This window comes from Corvus brachyrhynchos, unplaced genomic scaffold (assembly GCF_000691975.1).
Source record: "Corvus brachyrhynchos isolate BGI_N302 unplaced genomic scaffold, ASM69197v1 scaffold101, whole genome shotgun sequence".
NCBI lineage: Eukaryota > Metazoa > Chordata > Aves > Passeriformes > Corvidae > Corvus > Corvus brachyrhynchos.
The window spans coordinates 20,867,668-20,885,378 of NW_008237239.1; the positions used below are offsets into that span (position 1 = coordinate 20,867,668).

The 17,711-nt window shown below is 42.1% G+C and overlaps 1 long non-coding RNA gene across 1 annotated transcript; it reads right to left on the reverse strand.

Moving 5' to 3' along the window:
* Window positions 1-1,476: 1,476 nt before the first annotated feature.
* LOC108445629 lies at window positions 1,477-13,545 on the reverse strand. Its single transcript, XR_001860573.1, has 4 exons — window positions 11,085-13,545; window positions 5,663-5,754; window positions 4,725-4,948; window positions 1,477-2,507 (listed from the first exon to the last, which is right to left on the reverse strand). It is a non-coding gene; the product is annotated as an uncharacterized LOC108445629 (long non-coding RNA).
* Between the last annotated feature and the right edge of the window lie 4,166 nt (window positions 13,546-17,711).

The following is a 17,711-nucleotide window of genomic DNA, read 5'->3' on the forward strand; positions in this document are numbered from 1 at the left end:
GCCTCCTGTCTCAAGGGCTGGCTGTCCCAGCTTAAAGGGTATGAACAGAATAATGGGAGGCACAGGGACAGCTAAAACAGAACTCCTGGCTGTTGCTAAAGTGTCAAATTAACATTGCACACTACAGCCGATCTGGGTATAATGATCCCACAGCAGCCAAAGGGCACAAAGCTGATGGGTACTGTCTGTAAGGGAGCAGTAAATTTGTGTGTGAAGTCACAGAGGACTTAATTATAATCCCTTCATGCAAATACAGATTCTAAATCATCAGTGGGCATGTGGGGGTTCAAAAGCATCACTCAGTGTGGGGCAGCGCTTGGAGAGGGAAATGGAAAGAATGCTACATCTGACGTGTTCTGACTTTGCACCAGACATCTCTTTTCCCCGTTCTTCTGTCCCCTTAGTAATTAAAACAATTCTCAGTGATAGACTGATGACCGGCTGGCTGTCTTCCCTGATGCCTTCCTCTGCCTCTCTTGCTTGTTGAGAAGGTTCAAAACACCTCAGGCTACTCCTCTGTTTATCACAGACTCAAATGTTGGTTTTCATTAAGCAGGGTGGGAGCCAGAGTGAATGTTCCTCTTCCAATCTGCCTTCCTGCTCCACCATTTGCTAGAAAAAGTCCTGTCCCCTGAGTATGGTTTCACCACTCAGCTGCTCCTAAAAGTTTTTGTGCTCCAAAGGATTTTGTAAATTGTACTGATTAATTCAAATCCCACCATGGCCTGTTAATGGTGACTGTAATGGATGTTGGCAGATTCAGTGAGAAATTCAAATATATTCAGATTAAGAGCAGAGGGTGCTTAGGCTTGGTGAGAAATGTTTGTTCCCTTGCAGTTTCAGAAGGTTTGTGTGGTGAAGAAGAGCAAGTTCATGGCAGACAGAGCTAATGCAGTCCATAAGTGACAGCTCATGACATTGATTTTAGTATCTTAATTGCTATGACTATTTGCAAAAAAAAAAAAATTTTGTTCAGCTGCCTTGAGCCTTATTTCAACCTTCTGAGGCTTCCCATCCTTACTTGGAGCTGCTGGCATTTCCCAGGAGTTAACTATGCCCTAGGGTACAGGGCTCAGGAGAATCAGACAGGGTGTGAATCTCCATTTGGTTTGGAATCTCAAAGTATTTTGCAGTCCATGTAGCTCAGAGCAGAAGTCTGTAATGAACAACAGAGCCTGTGTACATCACTGCAGAAAACAAGTGGTTCAGGAGAACAGAAAATATTTTGAGAGGATGAGAAGATCCACAGAGGGCTGGGCATGTCTCTGCAGACACAGATACCTCTCTGGCTGGAGACTATGCAGAGCCCAAGAAATAAGTGGCTACACTTCGGACCAAGGAGCCACAGGTGCCAGAATTCTCCTTTCCACTACCAGCCACAGCTCCGACTGTTTTGGGTTACACTGCTCTTCATTTTAGTGATCTGAATGTGAAACAGGTTTCAGGAAAAAAATAGCATTAATAAAAAGACAAGAGTGACCTTTTAAAATGAGTAATTATATTTAATTTAACATACTGTTTGCATTTCAGTTGGCTGGAATTAAGAACATTTATTTTCACTGGAACTGCATGCAACAGAAATACCGAGGATAGGTGCACTGTGTGAGTAAAAGTATTGAGAAATTCTGACCAGGGAAGAGCAATTCCACATCCCCCTTGGAGACATCAAAATACAACATCAATAAACTGCATATGAAACACCTACCCAGCTACATTAAAACACAACACTGTAAAAAGCTATTCTGATAATTATTTTTAACACTGCAAAATTATACATGATCATGAAGGATTGTATTTTATCAAACACCTAGTGAAATAATCCTTTAACAAACATGCAGAACAATTACAGCCCTTTCCCCTCTCTCCTCATCACAGATGACTAGTTAAAAGGTGTGGTATCACAAATTATTGTCATGTCCCCAAAGGCATAATAATACATTGCAAATTTTCACATCAGTGAGTTTTAGGTCTCCTCCTAGAATATGCAGGAGCATAAAGCCAAGGAGTTGGGCTGTTTTCACCGAGCATTTTTTGCACACCATTCTGTTAATGATGCAAAGTTAACAACCGGCCCCATGGGGCTGTGCTATCTTTAAATGAACACAAGATTGCACCAGTCTCAGAAACTTCAAACAGATAAATCTTAGCTGAAGCAGCATAATCAATGCAGCCCAAATCCTATGCCATTCCTATGTACTGAGGCTCTTTTTTTTTAGTGCAGGAACTGAAGTAGGGAATATTTATGGTTCTTCCTCCAACTGCAAATCAAAAGCTATAAATAGGTGCTTGTCCCAACATATGTGGAGGGAGGGTTCATAGTTGCTGTTCCACATCATCTCCAAACCCCCAAGCAGTAAATGTAAATTAGGAATATTAACATTGAGAAATGAAAGGGTTTTCTTGATACAAGCAGAAATCCTTCTTCATCTTCTGTGTTTCAGATTCATGGATTTTCAAGGCCAGGAGGGAGGATGAGGCCAACTGGTTGAAAAATGCTGCTGTTTTTCCTGAAAAAAAGCATGTAACAATCAGATGCTGAGTCAGCACAACTTGGGCATCATTAGAAAACTTCTGCAGAGGTAAAGTAAGAGCAGCTGCAGGTCATCCTATGTCTAGTGCTGGTCTAGATGCCAGCTACACCCAGGACATGGAAAAGAAACACAGTATTTCAGTATCCCAGGATTTGCAAATCATATATAAATCACATAGTCTTGGTTCTGCCACCTCAAAAAACGCAGTGGGGCCACCAATTTTTTTTTCAAACCTGAAGACTGCAGTATTCTCAGGGCAACCCAAACACAAACCTCAAAACCACAAGGCTACACAGACTCTCCAGCTGGTGTTTTCCCTATAGCATAATAAATGGGGATTGCTTTTCCTGCACACAAGAGAGGTTTCAACAACAGAAATGAAGTGCACCTTAACAGCAAGCTGAGAAGCCAGCTGTATCCCAATTTCCCAGCTCCCAGGCAGGAGCTCTCACCACTACTCTGGTCCCTGGGGGCACACACCGATGGTAGCTAACATACACCTGGGTAAGACTGCAGAGGTGTTACCTTCTAGCATGGTTTCTTCCACTTAAAATACTGTGGAAAACCAAAGCAGTCTGGAAACAAATGGGCTGTGCAAAACTGAAAAGGCTGAATTCACTGTCCTGAATTCTGGATGGATAATCAGCCACAAAAGAGCATTGTCTGCAGCTGCACTGGAATTATGTCTGATCACTCCCTCCCTTTCAAAATATAAAATTCAGATCGTGTTCAGATTAGAGGGATCATAATAAATACTGAATGCATTTCTATTATCCTGCATTAAAAGATACTTGGTTTTTTTCCTCTGTGATTCATGATTATTATAAATTTCATTTTCCTATTCTAGCATCACACAGCTACTTTGCACCAACTCTCTGAGGGACAACACCACCACAAGACTAAGACCAGGGAAAGCCCTTAGTCCCCTTTTATGCTGATACTTAGTTTTGGGCAGGCTCATTAAGTGCTCTATCTTACTATGATATTTCTGTATTTGTCTCACTATGTCCCCATATTCTTGCAACACCCAGCTCTACTCTGCACATGTAACATAGTCCAGTTATTTGCACAGGGACTCAGTATCACTTTTCTGACTTGGGCTGAGGAATCCTTGCACAGTAATAGCAGCACTGGATCAGACCAAAGCTCCCCAGCTGGTAGCTGGTGGGATGTTTTAGGGGCTGGAAGAAGAAGCAGGAGGATGTGCAGCAATACTTCCATGAAAAGCACCCGCTCTGTGGCTCCTGAACACTGCTCCTGTGTGTGAACACCTCTGTTGTTAACAGGTCCTGGCAGACCTCTCTTCCCTGGATGAGCTCATTTCTCCTGGAAGCCCTTTGAATGATAGGTCTCCCGTGGCTGGTGGCAATGAGTTCTGCAACTGAATTACGAACCACATGAAGTAATACTTCATTATTTTAATTTTAAACCTGCCACCCAGCAGCTTTGTGGGGTGCCTCACGACACTGCTCTTCGAGGATCAGCAAATGAGCCTTCCCCATCTTACTGACTTTACTGATGCTGAGAAGCCACAGCCTGTTTAATTACTCCTGTCTGGAATGCCATTCTTTAGGCTACCCTTCTCCAGACCTTTCTGGTTTTACTTTACTTGTACCACACTTGGAAAACCATGCACCGGGAAGCAGCCCATCCCCTTGAAAGGACATTTAAAACCAAGTAACACCATCTGGATTTAAACACCTTCTGCTTCTAATAAGCTATGCTAAATTTAAAAATGCTTGAAAATGAATGGGTTGTGACAATCGAGGCACTGTATCAGTGTCAGCTGTGTCTGATGTCTTGTGCTTGGCTTCCCACATTGCCTTCACACTGGCAGAGGCAGGAGCTATGAGCTCCTGCAGGCTCTCTCCACTCTAAATCCTGGTTAGCCATGTGTTCACCAAATCTCTCTCAATTTAGTCCAGCAGTGATTGCATACAGATGGGTTTTATTAGAGCCTGGAAAACAAACATACTAACTGGGACTGCAGCTAGCATTTGGGCAGATTTCTACCCAAAATGGGATTGCTTTCTTCCCCCTTCCCCAGTAATTCTTCCCTTGACACCGGTCCACCTGGCACAGGTTGAGATATTACCACACTGGTTTGAGGTCCCACACCTCACTTATGCTTTTTTTTCTTTGCAGCAATGAGGTAGGGGCTGTGATGCAGTAAACAGGAATCAGTTGCCATACCTATGGAGAAGACTGGTACCAGATAAAACTCCCAATTTCCTTCTTCTTCTCAAAGTCTTCATCAAAACCACAAGACTGTAGAGGCTTTTGAGGTGTTCAGTACTTGAAGAACAATGAGGTTGTGGTTCCTGCTACGGCAGCAGGGCAGGGTCACTGCTGAGGCTGCTCCTGGCACAACAGCAGGGCAAGACCATGCTGTGGTGGGGCTGCGGAGCAGTTTTTTCCTACCTAAAATGAAAGGTCAATTTTACTTATCAGGGCAAAGGACATTGATGCCATGACTTGAAAATATATCCCTCTTTTAATTTCACATCTCTGGGAATGGCAAAGAGAGAAAAGTTGGAGATGGAAGATAGACACTGGTGGTCAAAGTGAAAAAATACCTGATGCATGAGAGCACTGTAAGGACAGTGTACGCACTACTGAGTATCTTGAAACCTGTAAGGCTTGGTGATTTATCCCTCACAAAGAAGAACTGGCCACTGGGTTTTTTGTGTTAAATAGCTGCTGTGCTTCACAGTCAGCATGAGAGATGGAGGCAGAAACTAAAGCTGAGGCTTCCTCTGCTTTTAGCTATGTTGTCCCCAGTGTGGGATAGTTACCTGGTGCTCAACATCAATTCACACAGCAAGGTGAGGTATTTCTAATATTTTTTTTCTAGTTTATGCAAAGTAGGGAGCTGGGTGGCAACCCACAAAAGGCTGGCTCCCTGATCATCCAAACTTTACACTAATTAAACACTTTAACAAAGGCATCAGCATCCACTGGTTACAGATTACTTAGCTCTTATTAATCAGCACTCAACCCCCTGTTTGCTAGTTGATATCTCTCATGCTAATTAGTCTGCATGCACAGTTTTTCCTCCATTTCACTCTGGGGTCTGTTTTGAGTAGGTGGTCAATGGGTTGGTGGTTGTGGTCTCCCACTGCCAGAATTACCTTTCCCCAAGTTACTGCTCAGTTCTGCTGACTTCACTCCTGGTGGCTCTGGTCCAGACTGCCCATTCATCTTGGGACTGTCTTCCCTTTCCCTTAAAACAAAAGATTAGCCAAGAGCACAAGGTTCACAATACAATTGCTTAATCAAAACTGTCCAGCTATTGCTACTGATTCATAACTAAAAAAAAAATTGTGAAGTTCGGCTCAGATCTTGAGGGGCTCAGATCTTGAGGGGCTCCATATCAGTGATGCATGACAGATGTGACTGCAGGCAAAGGTAATAGTTACTTCATTATTATTATTCACTATTAGTAACTGGAACTGTGTTTAACTCTTCTACAGGCCAATCTCACGATCATCACCGTAGGGACTCACTTGATGGAAGAGTGAAGACTGCAGAGACAGCAACACTTCGGTGGTTTTCAGCCGTGGTTAGACCCTAGATGAGTCCTCCAGACTCCTCTATGGATATGCAGTAATGGACAGAGCCCCAAGGAGCTTTAATTTAAAAAACCCCAAAACCCAAGCAAAGCCAGCAATGTGAACTGCCCTGTCTCGCTGCCAGCACCTCGCCTTCTCCTTCCCAACCCTTCCATCCAAGGACTAGGAGTGAATATGATGTTTTACCCCTATTTAACACCCAATTAGGCAAGAACAAATGCACCTCCATTAAGAAGTGCTGACTGCTGTTTGATAAAGCAGAGTACATTAGCACACACCAAGACTGGTCACAAGATTGAAACGAGTCCATTTTTCCACCAGAGCAAGCTTCACTATACTTTGCTTAGTCTTTGGCCAGATATCACAGAAGCAGCATAGCTTAAAAACTCTACTAGAAGAGATCCATAGGTTGTGCAATACTCTGGTTAATTAGTGTTTGTAAAGCACTTTCTGGAGGAAAAAAGTGCCAAGGACGATCAATATTATCAACAGTGTTTTCTTTCATCAAGTCCTTGCCAATAATCCTCTCAGTTTTTGTTTTCAGGATTAAATTAAGCACTTTTGTAGTTCTGTTGGGTACAGCCAAGCAATTATTGCTTTTCAGCTCAATCCTTCCAGGTTTGGTTTGATTTTATCTGGGCTTTGTTTTATTGCTGGCTCCATTCTGTATTAAAGGAGCAGTTGAAGCTGATGACCTTTCCCTGGCTTATCCATATTTAAGATAGTAGAAAGAAGTGACTGAGAAAGGCATTAAATTAATAGGACTTTATGGAGGATTGAGAATGAAGCTGGAATGCAAGAATAAGTGCAAACCTATACACAAGGGAACGAGGGATGAAGTATAGAATAAAATTACTAAAGATAAATGTTATCTCTTTCCTGGAGAAGAGATTGATGGGGTTTTTTTCCAAAACATGATGCACTACACCTTATTTTCTTGTGTTTGATGAAGAGCTTCGTGAAGAAATTTTAGCTAAGGCAGAGAAGAGGTTCAGCATGAGAGAGGGGACCCACTTGAAGAGTAAATGTTAACACCCACAGGTAAAGAGAAACTTCTGGGATGAAGAAAGGATCTGCTGAAGTTTTTTGTGGCTCAAGCTTAGAAATATTTATTTCATATTTTGTTTTCATGCAATACTGTCTCTCCAAAAAGAAGAAGAAAAAAAAATCTGGTGAGAAAGAACTTCCTTCAGCTGCTGACAGGACTTGCTGGCAAGAATCAGAATATGCTACTGGAAGAAACAGATAATTTTGATAAATACAGTCTAATAAATTAGTTTAATTGTAAAGTGCAACCCAAAGAGGAAGACAATACACTTAGGAACTGCTAACAAAATTTTCTGATTTAATTAAGGTTATCATCAGTGGGAACTCATGAGAAGGGGAAAGACATGAACATTATGAAAGTACCAATGAGCACGCATGAGATACCTTTGTGAAGTTCCTTCAAGTACATTTCTAGCCTTCAAATTGATTAGAGGGTATGAAAATGCAAATCTCCAGTACTTATAAATCAGAATAACTTCTTTTTAATATCTCCTTATCTTTCTGGTGCTTCATTCATGTGTCACACCCTTTATATGTTGAATGTGTAGTTAATATATCCTTCTCTTTGTTAAATTCAGTTTGGAAATTGAGATAAATTTGCTGTTAAATAACTGAAGGGAGAGAATTAAGAAAAATGGGAAAAATTTGAAGAAAAAAAAGGAGAAAAGATAGCAGCTAGCGGGTCAGGTCTGCATTTTCACTCAGCCCATGTGAATCACATAAGAGTGATTCAAAACAGTGAATGACTCAAAATAATTGCAGGTGACCACACTGTTATATTGTCTTCTTGTGAGCTCTGGAGGTTAAATTCCTCCTCTGAGTTTTGAATTTTGCTTACAGAAGGGATTTAAATGTATTTTTTATATTCCCCACCATCTACCTTGTTCTGAGTGTTGTAGAAGAGCAGTACTTGACATTCCAGTAAAAAAAAAGCTCTAGAATTTGAAGTTTCCCCCACAGCTAATCAAGGGGCTGTCCAAGTCATAACAAATATGAAGCAATAGAATTGAAGTGCCTGGCTGTCATGGTTTAACCTCAGATGGCAACTAAGTACCAGGCAGCTGCCTGTTCACTTCATCCCCTCTGGCCTGGTGGGGTGGGTGAGAAGGAGAATCAGAAAAAGATAAAACCTGTGGATTGAGGTTCAAAGAGTTTAATAATTGAAATAAAGTAAATTATAATAATAACAACATTAAGAATGATGATGAAAAGGGAGATAACAAAAAGAAAGAGAGGAATAAACCCCAAGTAAACCAAGTGATGCACAATACAATTTCTCACCACCTGCTGACTGAAGCCAGACCCCCCCTTCCCGAACCCAGAAACAGTAGTGTACCAGATGCTAAGAATAATTAACTGTATCCCAGCTGAAGCCAGGCCACTGATATTCCTCTGTTAGGTGAATTCTCCAGCTTGACATGGAGCCTTCACCTGTTTTTACTGGGCTTGGCATTTATGTGAAAGGCAAGCTGGATGTTTCTGGCTGACTGAGGTCAGTGGTGCTGGAGCAGCACAGCCCCAAGAGGTAGCAGCAGCACTTTCCCCACGGCTGATTGATGATTAGGTTCCCATGTGACTCAGAAGAGTGGGGGTGAGAGGCAGGCAAGGCACTTTTGGGAGAGCATTTCCTGACTCTGAGCTGAAGAAGCCAGAGCCAGCACAGGCACATCAAACACAGCCCTCCTCCCACGAGAGGTTGCGGTCAGACTGACAGTTCTTGAAAGTCACTGGGTATTCATCCTGCACTAACAGGAGGCGCTGCAGAAGCAAATAAAACCAGGCAGAAAGCTAATCAATGGGAAGAAATTTTATCTGCCTTTATTTTGAGAATTATTTGGGCTCCCATGAAGCACGAGGCTTCTCTACACCTCTGACAGACAGTTATCAAACTGTCTTAGGCACAGTCAATACACCACCACAGAAGCAAACATACTCAATTTAAGAGCCCTTTCAATTTGGTTCATAACTTTATTTTTGGAACAAAATTAGAACTTTGTCAGCCTGAAAACAGCACAATAAAACCAAGATCATTACTCTTTCTCTGCTTGATGAAAGCTTTATGGCTCACACAGCATGTCTAATCCTTTATGTCCTGTCGCTACAATGCATCTAAAGAATAATCTCCCTTTCTCCTCTATAATTCACTTGACAGCCAAATAATGTATTTTTTTAAATCACACAATTTCTTAAGCAGTGTTTTATCTCCCTTATGCCCTCCACACATTTGCAGTTAAAACCTCCTCTCTGTTCAATACCTTCTTTCCCCACCCAAACACTCCCCTGCCTCCCCAACAGTGCCAATCAGCCACTTGTCTGCCTCCAAAAAGCACTTTTGCTGGCAGCCTTGCTGCTTGCTCCTGCTTTTTCTCCTGGGGCAGGACATGCCTTCTCCAGAAACTGTCTGCAGACTGACACCTGCAGCCTAATGGCATTGAGACAAAACCACATTAATTCTCATTCTTGTGCAGCCCAGGTGTTCAGCAGAACTGAATACCTGCAGGGTACAGTGACTAGCAGTGAAGAGTAGTGCTAGAAGTTTAAAATGAGAATATTCAAGTCTTCCCAGAGAACCAACAGCTTTCTTCTACTGTAAAGAAACAGAAAAAAGGGATTGGTTTGGGGTTTTATGGGCAGAGTTTTTATGGGCAGAGAGAACAATTTCCATGAAGATTTGGTTTTAATCAGTCTCTTGGCAAAGTGTCCCAAGGATGAGCAAGATTTATTACCTTCACCTTGAGGCTGATACACAGGTAGTGTTAGTTACCTACAGCACACAGATTTGTAACAGTGGGATTAAAAGGGTTGTATGTCCCACTTCCCATCATCTCCATTAACAACCTAAAGTTCAAAACCAAAAATTAGTAAAGACTGAAATATACTGGTGAGGCAGGGGTGTCCTAAATTCATTGAAACAGAGGGACATAAATTACAGAAAGCTGTACCAAAACCAGCTTCGAGTATAGGGGAGAAGCAATCCTGCCCACAAATTGTCCTCACAAGACCATACACACATCAGCTGGGCAAGTTAATAGCAGTCTAAGAGGGTACATGGTAACTACTCACAAATAATTCTAAATAGTCTAAGATGTCAATTTTAAAAAATGCACAATTATTCAGGGTAGCTTTGGGTGAGAAAGGAAAAATGGTGAAAACCAAAGAGAAACGGATCAAGTTTAGGAAGGAAATCTTTGACTATTGAGAAGATTTCTCTATACTGAAGTACCCAGGTCTGAGGCTTTACTCAGGTTCATATATATTGAAATGAACAGATATGGAGCAATTTCAAGCCCTAGCATCCAATACATTTGCAGGTGGAGCGATGTTTCTACTGGGAGCAGAGCTGCAGAGGGTCACATCTCTCTAGAGACTTGGGATGGACGCTCACAGCTGACCCTTACTCTCTGTGTATGCACACCTTTACTTGCACTAAATGGTGCATTTTTACTGTCTTCAATTAACTTTTTGACAGTTGATTTCCTCTCCAGCTGGAGAGGGAGTCTCTCACTACAAAATATTCAAACAATAACTTTCATACAGACCCCTGACAGCACAGAGAATTTTCTCAAGCATAGGAGAGACAAGTTCAAGCACAAGTTCAGCTCTCCACAGCTCCTTGGCAAGACCTCAGCGGCCAATCTTCACCACCACAGCTGCAAGAGACAGTGCTGCCTTGAAGGAAAACACGCCTGAGAGACAAAACAGTCCTTCATCCCCTCTGAATGTGATCCAGCAGCTCCACCTCAAAAATGTTAGAATGGAGATGAGGGAAGAGAATGAAAGGAAAATGCATTAGAAATTTACTGTAACACTTCTACAGTAATATTACTCATAATATACACATATATAGCACCCACTTTCACAGTCAGGTTCATTTAATAAAGCTGTAGAAATTGTGTTTTAGAGTGGATGCTCAAAGAGAGAAAGAAATTCATACCTAGCTCTCTGCAATCCTGGTGTGCCGCTGGGAGCCTGGGAAGCTTTTCCGCTCTTAGTACAACTGCTGACATCCAGTTCCATGTTTTGGGCTCCAAAACACACACCTGACTCTCCCAGCACACTTTAATTGAAGATCTGCCTATCTTAGCCATAGCCCTGTTGAGCAGAAATGAGATTTTTCACCTTTATTTGTGCTGGAGGGAATGATGTGAGTAGGTTTTCGCCATTAATGGGAGGATAGCCACTTTTCCCTAGAGTGTCACCTTTCCCTCTTTCTGTCATTCATTGGGTGATGCTGGGAGAGGCTTGCAATCAGTAACTTGAGGTGTCAAGAGTACTTCAACAAATCCTGGAGTTGCACAGTGCCCTTGCAAAGCCATGAGAGCCTGTGTCCTGCCATGTCCATTAGATGCAGGTGTATGTTGGCAGGCCAAGGATTCTTCTGGCAGCAGGTTCAAAGCAAGTGTTACTAAAGGCTCCTTACTCCTGAAGGGCACATCCATTCAATAAAGATATATGTGCTCCCTTTTTCTTATGCTATACCTACAGTCTAAATCATACAGTTTTATCACAAATACAGTAAGAGCTGATATTCCTCTTAAGGTTCTATTTAATTTTCAAAGTACATTTCTTTTTTTTTTTATGTTTCCCAAAAACATCCATAAAGTCCAGTCCTACAGTTCTCAGCAAAAGAAGGCAGATAAAGGAAACCTTTTTATTCCTTTTAATGAATCAGGGGGAGCTGACATACATTTCTTGAATGCCTGAAGATGGCAAAGATTAATGAGAAAGGGAGGACAAATAAATCATAAGTCCTTTTAAGTCCATAAGTATTTTATGAACAAATGACAAAGTTTTGAAGAACTTTTCTATTCTTCATTTCAGCAACAAGATTAATTCCCAGCTCCTTCTGCAGGAATGTCCCCCTTGAGTTGCGTGGTGATTTTTTTCTGTGGGGAAGATGGAACAGAAGGAAGAAGGGGACGAGAGGAGAAAGGAGGAGACAGTGAAATAGATTCCAGGTTTAATTTCCAGATTTTTTTTTAACCTTGGCAAAAAAGGATTGGGAAGGTCCTATCAGTGAATTTCTCTTCTGTTCCCCTACTTGAGACATTTCTCTGAATCATTAAAAGCCCTGTGGATGCATTATGTCCGACAAGGAGGCTGAAGCAGCTCCTCCCAAGAGCTGTTTGGGGTTGTGGACAAGGGACATGGCCCACACCATGGACTGCACTGCAGAAGTGTCCCCCAGGCCATGACCCAAACTGCTTCATCCCCCCTGCCCAGTGCAGCCCTGCAGAGAGGCACAGGGGGAGGCCTGGAGGGTTTGTAGCCACCCTGACTGAAAACAAGGCACCCAGGGGGAGCAGCTCTGTGGAGCGGAGCTCCAGGCACCAGCGTGGACATGGACACTCCAGAGCTGCCCCTGTGTCACACTGAGCCCACCGCCACCACCTTGGGCTGGCATTGCAGGCAGAGAGCTGGCTCAAAAGTCTCACCCAGAGCACTGAAAGAAACCAGCCAGAACAGCCTTGCAGCCCTCTATGTCCCATCACTCTGGTGTTTCTAAGAATAAAAGACTGGGAAAACCACTTTGTTTCTGTTTTTAAATTTCAGAGGCTTTCTCGTGAATAGTTCTCCCTTCTCCTTCCCCAGTGCTCTGAAAGAGGAATAGGGAAGCAGGGCACAGGATTGTTCTGCTGAGAAAAGGCTCCTGCTGTGATCTTTGTGGAACTCAGACAGGTTTAGATGGGTTATTAGCACCCAAAATACTGCAGCCAATATGTATTTCATCTGGAGGTCCCTTCAAGGTTTGTGCAACTCCCTTGGAGCTGCAATCAGGCACTCTACTGAAACAGAGCCACAGCAGAACTTGACAGAGAGAGTTTCCAAGTGCACAAAGCTTCTGCAGGCCTGTGACCATGGTCATAGGAGCAATTGGAAGAGGCTCATTCACAATCCCCTCCAGGAAACTGCTGCAAGGGGAGCTCCACAGCCACCTGTGCTGCTGCACCTCCCAACAGATGCTGGTTTTTAACAGCAATTTCCTTTTCCACTTCTGAATGGCACCAGTCACCATGTAAGCTGAGACCAGTTTGCCAGTCTGTATCCTCAGGTTGTCTTTTGGCTTTCTCCCTTATTTTTCAGTGTCTTTTATTCCTTCTTGCAGTTTAAGTGTCTTACATGTAGCAATTTATATATTGGACAATGAGGCATCTAACAGTTTCCCTTTTTCTCCACTGTCTCCTTATTTATACCATGGCCTTCTCCATGGTTGCAATGTGATTTATATATATCTTTTTTTTAACTTCCAATATTTGACACAGACAGATTGCATTATTGTCCCTGTCACTGGTTTTTAAATAGGATGCAAATTACTAGCAAAACATATGCTGCAATACTGAAATTCATAGAATCATAGAACATTCTGAGTTGGAAGGGACCCACAGGGACCATTAAAGTCCAGCTCCTGGCCCTGCACAGGACAGCCACAAGAGTCACACCAGGTGCCTGAGAGTGTTGTCCAAAACTTCTTGAACTCTGTCAGGCTTGGTGCTGTGACCACTGCCCTGGGGAGCCTGTTCAGTGCCCAGCCATCCTCTGGGTGCAGAACCTTTCCCTGATATCCAACCTAGACCTTCCCTGACACAACTTAATGCCATTCCCTCAAGTAATTCATCCTTCACTCCCTTTCTTGAAGAGGAAGCAGAGGGAAAAACAGAAGAATACTTTTGCACCCAGAAAACAGGGTTGCCCAGGGATTTTCTAAAGATTTTCCATGCCTCTCTTGAAATCCCTGGTGGCCCCTCTGCTTCCTTCCAAAAACTCTGTTGTAGTTTGTGGTCTGAAGCCATGTCTGTGACCCAGCCTTACCGTGGACAGCCTAGCAAGAGTTTGGACATGGCACCAGCCAGAACCAAGGACTTCATGTTTCTGATGTCTCTCCCTGTGCATCCTGTTTTCTCTCTTTATTTTGCCTTGTTTTCTCTATTTCTTAGACACGGGTCTAGACTGAAATTGGGAAGAGCTCCACTCTACAAAAGTACAGTCACAATATTGAGGAGCCCAACATGAGATTTAGATCAAGGAATATCTTAATATGCTGTCAAATTCAAAAATACTACCAAAACGTTTCTGGATTATAAGTGCTTTCACAAAAACAAATAGTAAGTACTAAACAAGAAATCAAACAGTAAGTATAAAACAACAACTAATGTCTGGAAACTTGAGCCAGGCAAATCTGAATTAGAAACTTGATGTACATTTTTAAACTTGATTAATCACTGCAACTTACTGAAGTCTTTCCAAAAGACATGCTTGAGTTAGACTCAATGTCTTAGGCTCCCCAGAATAATCACTGGATTACATTCTACCTTTACCTGATGATCAGAACATCTCCTCTGGTCCTAAGTGACAATGTCTGCATTAGTTGAATCAAATAGAACAGAGATTTCATCAAGACAACTTTAATATTTCATTGTTTTATTAAACCATTGGGGTGTTTGCTTGCCTTTTCTGCCAGCTGCAGACTGTTTTAGGATCCAGGTTCCTATGGCAGGCAGTACATTTTCTTTTACAAAGATGTCCAAATTGTGTAGCTGTCCTTAGGGCTATGAGTACTGATCTAAGTAAGTCAGAGGAAAGTCAGAGGAAAAAAGTTTTGGTCCAGATTCTGAACTTCCAGCCCTATGGGATGAAGGCAAACCATGTGACTTTTATATTGCACATTGGTCATTAGGAAAAGTGTTTCCAGTTGATTCTGCAAGCAATCTCCAGCAAAAAACAATTTTGCAGAACCACTGACACAGACTTTTTCTTTGTATTTAATGACATTTTATTGCTCCTGTTACACTGGGACTTACTTCTCTCTACAGTGCACAAGAGGCAGTTTTAAGTCAGTAATGGCTATTTTCTTGGTCCCTTCTACAACTACATTAAATAAAATTCCAGTTTTATTTCCCATGTTCTGTACAAGCAGGGCAGTTTACAACTCGGCTGAAGCAAATCTAGTGGCTTGGTTCCACTTTCAATGTTTAGCAACAAAACCTTTTCCCTAAAGCAGTCATTATTTATTAGAGGCAGGTTTATTCTGATTCCGAGAGGTCAACACATGTCCATTGTCCTTAAAATATTCCCCAGGGGAGGGGGGATTCTTAGATGACCAGATATCTCCCAGAGGATAAGAAGTTCTGTTAATATTTCTGAAAAAATAATAGCAATGTAAGACTCCATGTCATGATCTCAGGTACTGAGATACCTTGGGTTTTCCATTGAGCATAAAAACCTCAAAAACCTGACCATGTTTTAAGGCTTGGTGTAAGAGGCAGACACTCAGCAGTCATTAGTTTAATTACCAGACTCTGAAGGAATTCTGATGTGCTCAGTAAAGATGGAGGAGAAAGCTCTGATCCCTCCTGCTGTCACATTTTGCTGATTTTGGTGGAGCTGCTTTTAATTAATTATGTGAAAGGAGTCCCTTTAAGGCTCCCACCATAAAATCTCACTTGATTCCTCATAAATAATGTCTCTCAAGCTTATTCATAGTAATAAAAATATATAGTGCACTGATTAAAACTGTTGTAATTTATATGCATTAAAACCTCGATTTAAAGATGTATTAAGGGGCAAAATTCCTTGACCATGACACTCTAGTTTGCATTTAATTACAAACTAAAGATTCAGGAAATGAGATTGCCATGTACTGGCAAAGAACAATAAAGCTCAATGAAATTGTTTTCCTATCCTTCTATGTTGGGAGCAAACCTTACCCTGAAAAAAAAAAAAGGCAATAATACTGTTTTCCATAGATTTGCAAAGATGTTGTCAAGGCAAGGTTCAGGAGAGCAAATAATCCACCTCAGTGTCCATAATGATGATTCAGATGGTCACCACAGTAATTTTTAAAACAAAGGCTCACTTTTCTGGTTCATGTCAAAAGTCTGAAGGGGAAGGAAATTGCAAACTCCACAACCAGCACCATGCCAGGTCCTACATCCCATCAAGCTCTTCCTGTCCTTCTAATGATAACAACCACAGAGGTGCCCAACACTTTATGAGATATCTTAGAAGAGCACCTTTTTGCAATGTGTCTTTCAAAGCAATCGCTTTGCCTTCATCTTAAGGAGCATTTGACAGGTTTTTGCCTGTTTTGACAGTTCATGAGTAGCCCACAGCATGCAGGAGCAAAAACCCCGCATTAAAAATACTTGAGCCAAAGCTGGTGTTTCACATATCAAGGGCTGAGATGGCCAACAGTCTGAATGGCAAAAGCAGCACAAAATTCCAGGTAAGGTCCTACGCCTGCTTCTCCCCTGGCATTATTCAGTTTATTATACCAGTTTATTTAACTGACAGACCATCACCTGTGCCTTTCATGCTTTCCATGCACTCAGGTTAAGGATATCTTTTCAGTCTGAATGACCTTGGGTTGGAACAAGCAATGCTGAGAACAGAAATAGGATTTCAGAGCAAGAATTTGCACAAGCACAGGACTCCCGTGCTGCTGCCTGTAGCAGAGCAAAATGACTTTTTCTCTGTACACAAGCAGAATCCTCAAAGGCACAAAGCTGTCGAGGACAGAAATCCATTTTTAATATGTTCAGTAGCTGTAAACAGTATTATCTGCTAAGTTTAATCATTAACTATTTCTTCCCCATTTGTTCAAAGGAAGACAAATGCAGAAACTGGAAATGCAGCGAGACTGTTCCATCAGAGAGCACTTCATGCAGCCAGCACTGTAAATGCATTTCACATTAGCTGAGAGCTCATCTCAGGAAGGCCGCTAAAAGCCGCAGTAAGCTCTCATAAAACAAAACACAACAAAACAGAGCAAAAAGCCCCATCATATTTTACATTACAGAACATTCCTGGTGAGCCACACTCCGAGCTCCTGAACATTAAGGCTTCTGCTGCACAAGCCAATTTCCACACCACAGCCCCTTATTGTAATCCTACAGCCAGAGGACATCTTGTGCACAGCACTACATTCACTGGACTGAAATAAAGCCATCCACCCACCCAAGCACTGTCACTGCTTCATTTTCTGTGAGCAGGGTGGTTTCACCTTGACCTGCCTTCAAACCATCTGAGTCAGAGCCCTCTTCATGTTTGTAAGCTTGGATGAGTGTGTTTAGTGTGAGTTTCCCTACCCACAAACTTATTGGCTTCATGTTTTACAGTGAGATTGAAATTAAACTTCTCCCGTGCCAGTAACAGTTCCTATCGACACAAGGCCATACTATCCATTTCTCTCCGGTGCACCTGCCCTCGTAAACTCTCTACAGAGCAATTCATACTGATGATATACCAGGTTTTCTTCCCAAACAAGCATAGAACTGAAAGAAATCATTGCATGGTCAATGTAGTGGAGAGGGGAAGTTTGTCAAATCCAATTATAATTACAGACAGAAACATTTCTATTCAAGATTTTTACTCCTGATGTCAGTCAAGAGCAATGAGATTTGAATAAAAAAGGCTCCATCAGATTAAAATCACACAGTGCAGTGAAGTGATGACTGTGCCAGGTTTTAGTCTGTAGCAGAAGATCCTCCTTCACCAGCAGCCATTTACATCTCTGAGGGCTGAGCAATGCTGTGTCATTCCATCCTCTACCTCTGCAGCATTT